We start from the raw sequence: 6,196 nt of genomic DNA, 5'->3' as shown, positions 1-6,196 counted from the left end.
ATTCTCCCCCCCCCCCCCAGAATGCCCCAGCAAACAGCAATGTAATAATAACCAATTAATCTCATTTTAGTTTTCTGATGCAGGGTCTTGACCCGAAATGCCAACGATTCCTTCCCACCCTCCAGCCGTTTGTGTTTTGCTACAGACTCCAGCAAGTTTCTCCTTAAATCATTTTTCTTGGGATCTGGAAAAGCCCAGAATTTATTGCCCATCCCTCATTGCCCCTGGGAGGTGGGGATGAGGCTCTGTGGTGTTGGTTGGAGGGGAGGGGAGAGGGGGTGAGGTAAGGGGTGGGTGGAGGGGAGGGGAGGGAGGATGAGGTAAGGGGTGGTTGGAGGGGAGGGGAGAGGGGGTGAGGTAAAGGGTGGTTGGAGGGGAGGGGAGAGGGGGTGAGGTAAGGGGTGGTTGGAGGGGAGGGGAGAGGGGGTGAGGTAAGGGGTGGTTGGAGGGGAGGGGAGAGGGGGTGAGGTAAGGGGTGGTTGGAGGGGAGGGGAGAGGGGGTGAGGTAAGGGGTGGTTGGAGGGGAGAGGGGGTGAGGTAAGGGGTGGTTGGAGGGGAGGGGAGGGAGGGTGAGGTAAGGGGTGGTTGGAGGGGTGAGGTAAGGGGTGGTTGGAGGGGAGGGGAGGGAGGGTGAGGTAAGGGGTGGTTGGAGGGAGGGTGAGGTAAGGGGTGGTTGGAGGGAGGGTGAGGTAAGGGGTGGTTGGAGAGGAGGGGAGAGGGGGTGAGGTAAGGGGTGATTGGAGGGGAGGGGAGTAGGGTGAGATAAAGGGTGGTTGGAGGGGAGGGGAGAGGGGGTGGAGGTAAGGGGTGGTTGGAGGGGTGAGGTAAGGGGTGGTTAGAGGGGAGAGGGGGTGAGGTAAAGGGTGGTTGGAGGGAAGGTGAGGTAAGGGGTGGTTGGAGAGGAGGGGAGAGGGGGTGAGGTAAGGGGTGATTGGAGGGGAGGGGAGTGGGGTGAGATAAAGGGTGGTTGGAGGGGAGGGGAGAGGGGGTGAGGTAAGGCGTGGTTGGAGGGGAGGGTGAGGAAAGGGGTGAAGCCAGAAAACCTCCCTGCCCTTCTTCAAAATAGTGGGTGCTCCTTTCTATCTCCTCAGGACGCCCCCCCCATCACCCTGTTAGTCGCCCAGTTTCATTTCCCGCCACAACAGGTCCCACACTCTGTACTTTCTGGGTCCCCTGTACCCTGCCCCAGGTACCTCATTCCTCCCTTGTCCCACATTACCTTCCCAACATCAGACTCCTCCAGCATCTCCAGCCCCTCATTTGCACCAATGACCTTCCTGTCTCAGGTCCTGTACAGTCAATGTGCCGTAGAAAGCATCCTATCCGGTATTGCTATGGCTCCTGCCCTGCCCGGGACCGCAAGAAACCGCAGAGAGTTGTGGACACAGCCCAGCACATCACGGAAACCAGCCTTCCCTCCATGGACTCTTTCTACACTTCCCGCTGCCTCAGTAAAGCAGCCAGCATAATCAAAGACCAAACTCACCCCTGACATTCTCTCTTCTCCCCCCTCCCATCGGGCAGAAGATACAAAAGCCTGAAAGCACGTACCACCAGGCTCAAGGACAGCTTCTATCCTGCTGTTATAAGACTATTGAGTGGTCCCCTAGTACGATAAGATGGACTCTTGACCTCACAATCTACCTCGTTGTGGCCCTTACGCCTTATTGTCTGCCTGCACTGCACTTTCTCTGTAACTGTGACACTTTATTCTGCATTCTGTTATTGTTTTCCCCTGTACTAACTCAATGCACTGTGTAATGAATTGACCTGTACAATCAGTACGTAAGACAAGTTTTTCACTGTACCTCAGTACATGTGACAATAATAAATCAATTCTAAATCCCATTCCAGTGAGGGTTGGGCTGGGCCTTTGTTTACTGTCCGATGTGGAAGAACGTATCCACAACTGTTCCTCCCAGCTCTCAATATCCTTGTATCCAATGGGTCAGACTTGTTCTCCGAGTCCAAGACTTAGGGCCCATCCTTCTGACCGTTGCTCCTAAAGTCCTGCTGCGATCTCGGTTTTTCGTGGTGTTCCAGGGATCAGTAGGAAGTAGGGTAGAGAGATGGGATGCTGCTTCGCCCCGGTTTGACCCACTCTGTTCATTCTCGACCCACTACAGCTGGTTGCTACAGTGCTACCTCCACTTTACCAATTGTGTGGCCTCCTAGTTATTGGGACTGAGCCAATCCAGCACGGAGGAGCATGGAATCGATTGTTCCTGTCAGTTCATACAAGGAGCTCACTCTCAAGGTGTGTGTCATGACCAGACCTAAACATTCAAGTATTTCTCCACCTCATTCTTGGCCTCTAGCTATCTCTTTTTGCCAAAGTATTCAGCTCTTGTTGACATATCAATAGCCCCGAGATGCCTTACTGGTGATGTCTTGTAGGGGACCCATTGTTTATCAACTAAATACAATCAGTTGTTACTGTCTTGTTGAATTTATTAGACCTCTGGGGCTGTGTATTGAAGCAAAGGGAGCGGGCGCGTCAATAAATTACAGTTGCTTAGTGAAGCGGAGAGGTTGTTACATCGGGAGTATTGCATTGTATCTTACATTGGTCTGGTGCCAGCCTGTAAATGTGTTTTAATTCCCACTGAATGCAGGAGTTTGGAACTAGGGAAGTGCTTGTTACAACTGTATAGGGTGTGGGAGAGGCTCCACAATAAGCCTCACTGCCCATCTCACTATGCCCGCAGTTTCAGTCCCCATATAAGATAAGATACCTTTATTAGTCACATGTACATCGAAGCACACAGTGAAATGCACCTTTTTTGCATAGTGTTCTGGGGGCAGCCCACACTGGAGATTCAGTAGGTTGCCAGTAACCAGGGTTCAATTCCGGCCACTGTCTGCAAGGAGTTTTAAGTTCTCCCCATGTCTGCGTGGGTTTCCTCCAGGTGCTCCGGTTTCCTCCCACATTCCAAAGACGTACGGGTTAGGAAGTTGTGGGCATGATGCACCTGAAGTGTGGCGACACTTGCGGGCTGCCCCCAGAACACTCTATGCAAAAGATGCATTTCACTGTGTGTTTCGATGTACGTGTGACTGATAAAGATATCTTATATATTCATCAGAATCGGATTTATTATCACTGACTTAGATGACGTGAAATGTGTTGTTTTGCGGCAGCAGTGCAGTACAACGACATAAAATAACCATAAATTACAAAATAAATAAATAGTGCAAAATAAAGGAATAACGAGGCAGTGTTCATGGGTTCGTGGACCGTTCAGAAATCTGATGGCGGAGGGGAAGAAGCTGTTCCTGAATCGTTGAGTGTGGGACTTCAGGCTCCTGTACCTCCTCCCCGATGGTAGTAACGAGAAGAGGGCATGTCCCGGATGGTGAGGGTCCTTAGAGGTGGATACCGCCTTCTTGAGGCAATAGACAATAGACAATAGGAGCAGAAGTAGACCATTCGGCCCTTTGAGTCTGCACCGCCATTTTGAGATCATGGCTGATCCTCAACAATCAATACCCTGTTCCTGCCTTGTCCCCATATCCTTTGATTCCCCTATCTATAAGAAACCTATCTAGCTCCTTCTTGAAAGTGCCCAGAGAATTGGCCTCCACTGCCCTCTGAGGCAGTGCATTCCACAAATTCACAACCCTCTGGGAGAAGAAGTTTTTCCTCCCCTCTGTCCTAAATGGCCTAGCCCTTATTCTTAAATCATGCCCCCTGGTCCTGGACTTCCCCAACATCTGGAACATATTTCCTGTCTCTATCTTGTCCAATCCCTTAATAATCCTGTATGTTTCAATCAGATCCCCTCTCCATCTTCTCAATTCCAGCGTGTACAATCCCAGTCTCTCCAACCTCTCAGCATAAGACAAGTCCCGACATCCCCGGAATTAACCTCGTAAACCTACGCTGCACGCCCTCTATAGCCAGGATATCCTTCCTTAACCCTGGAGACCAAAACTGTACACAATACTCCAGGAGTGGTCTCACCAGGCCCTGTACAAATGCAAAAGAATATCTTTGCTTTTGTACTCAATTCCCCTTGTAATACAGGCCAACATTCCATTAGCCTTCATCACAGCCTGCTGCACTTGCTCATTCACTTTCAGTGACTGATGAACAAGGACTCCTAGATCCCTTTGTATTTCCCCCTTACCTAACCCCACACCATTCAGATAATAATCCGCCTATCTGTTCCTGCTCCCAAAGTGGAGAACCTCACACTTATCCACATTAAACTTCACCTGCCAAGTATCTGCCCACTTACCCAACCTATCCAAATCACCTTGAATTCTCCAAACTTCCTCTACACATGTCGCACTGCCACCCAACTTTGTATCATCAGCAAACTTGCTAATGTTATTCACAATGCCTTCATCTAAATCATCAACATAGATCGTAAACAGCTGCAGTCCCAGCACCGAGCCCTGTGGCACCCCACTAGTCACGGCCTGCCATTCTGAGAACCATCCATTCACCCCTACCCTTTGTTTCCTATCTGCCAACCAGTTTTCTATCCATGTTAATACCCGCCCCCCAATTCCATGAGCCCTAATTTTACCCACCAATCTCCTGTGCGGCACTTCATCAAATGCCTTCTGAAAGTCGAGGTATACAACATCCACTGAATCTCCCTTGTCTATTTTCCTGGCTACAGCCTCAAAAAACTCCAGTAGATTAGTCAAGCATGATTTGCCCTTGGTAACTCCATGTTGACTCGACCCAATCCTATCATTGCTATCCAAATATGCCGCTATTTCATCCTTAATAATGGACTCTAGCATCTTCCCCACCACAGATGTTAGGCTAACTGGACGATAGTTCCCCGTTTTCTCCCTCCCTCCTTTCTTAAAAAGTGGGATAACATTAGCCATTCTCCAATCCTCAGGAACTGATCCCGAATCTAAGGAACATCAGAAAATGATCACCAATGCATCCACAATTTCTAGAGCCACCTCCTTTAGTACCCTGGGATGCAGACCATCTGGACCTGGGGATTTGTTAGTCTTCAGCCCCATTAGTCTACCCATCACCATTTCTTTCCTAATGTCAATCCACTTCAGTTCCTCTGTCACCCTCTGCCTTTTGTCCATCCTTACCTCTGGGAGATTTCTTACGTCTTCCCCCGTGAAGACAGATCCAAAGTACTTATTAAATTCGACTGCCATCTCCCTGTTTCCTGTAATAATTTCACCCGATTCGGTCTTCAAGGGCCCAACATTGTTCCTAATCAACTTCTTTCCCTTCACATACCTAAAAAAGCATTTGCTATCCTCCTTAATATTCCTGGCTAGCTTGCCTTTGTACCTAATTTTTTTCTTCCCGAACTACCTTTTTAGTTAAATTCTGCTGCACCTTAAAAATTTCCCAATCTTCTATCTTCCCACTCAGCTTGGCTCAGCCATACTTCTTCCTTTTTAACACAATGCTATCTCTGACTTCCTTTGTCAGCCACGGTGGCCCCTTTCCCCTCTTTGAGTCTTTCCTTCTCTGGGGAATAAACTGATCCTGCACCTTGTGCATTATTCCCAAGAATACCTGCCATTGCTGTTCCATTGACAATTCTGCTAGGATGCCCACCCAGTCAAGTTTAGCCAGCTCCACCCTCATGGCTCCATCGTCTCCTTTGTTCAACTGCAAAATTGACCCTTCTGATTTGCCCTTTTCCCTCTCCAATTGCAGATAAAAATTTATCATGTTATGGTCACTACCTCCCAATGGCTGCTTTACTTTAAGTTCTCTTATCAAATCCTGCTCATTACACAGCACTAAATCCAGAATAGCCCTCTCCCTGGTCGGCTCTCGTACCAGCTGCTCCAAGAATGCATCCTGGAGGCACTCTATAAACTCCCTTTCCTGGGGTCCAGTACCAGCCTGATTTTCCCAGTCCACTTGCATATTGAAATCCCCCATAACTACTGTGACATTACCCTTGCCACATGCCAACATTAACTCACTATTCAGCTTGCACCCAATATCCATGCCACCGTTCGGAGGCCTGTAGATAACACCCATTAGGGTCTTTTTGCCCTTACAGTTCCTCAGTTCTATCCACACTGACTCTACTTCTCCTGATTCAATGTCCCCCCTTGCAAGGGACTGAATCTCATTCCTCACCAACAGGGCCACCCCACCCCCTCTGCCCACCTTCCTGTCCTTACGATAGCATGTATACCCTTGAAAATTCATTTCCCAGGTCTGATCTCCCTGCAGCCATGTCTC

This window comes from Pristis pectinata, chromosome 37 (assembly GCF_009764475.1).
Source record: "Pristis pectinata isolate sPriPec2 chromosome 37, sPriPec2.1.pri, whole genome shotgun sequence".
NCBI lineage: Eukaryota > Metazoa > Chordata > Chondrichthyes > Rhinopristiformes > Pristidae > Pristis > Pristis pectinata.
Note: the sequence above shows the minus strand (reverse complement) of the source record.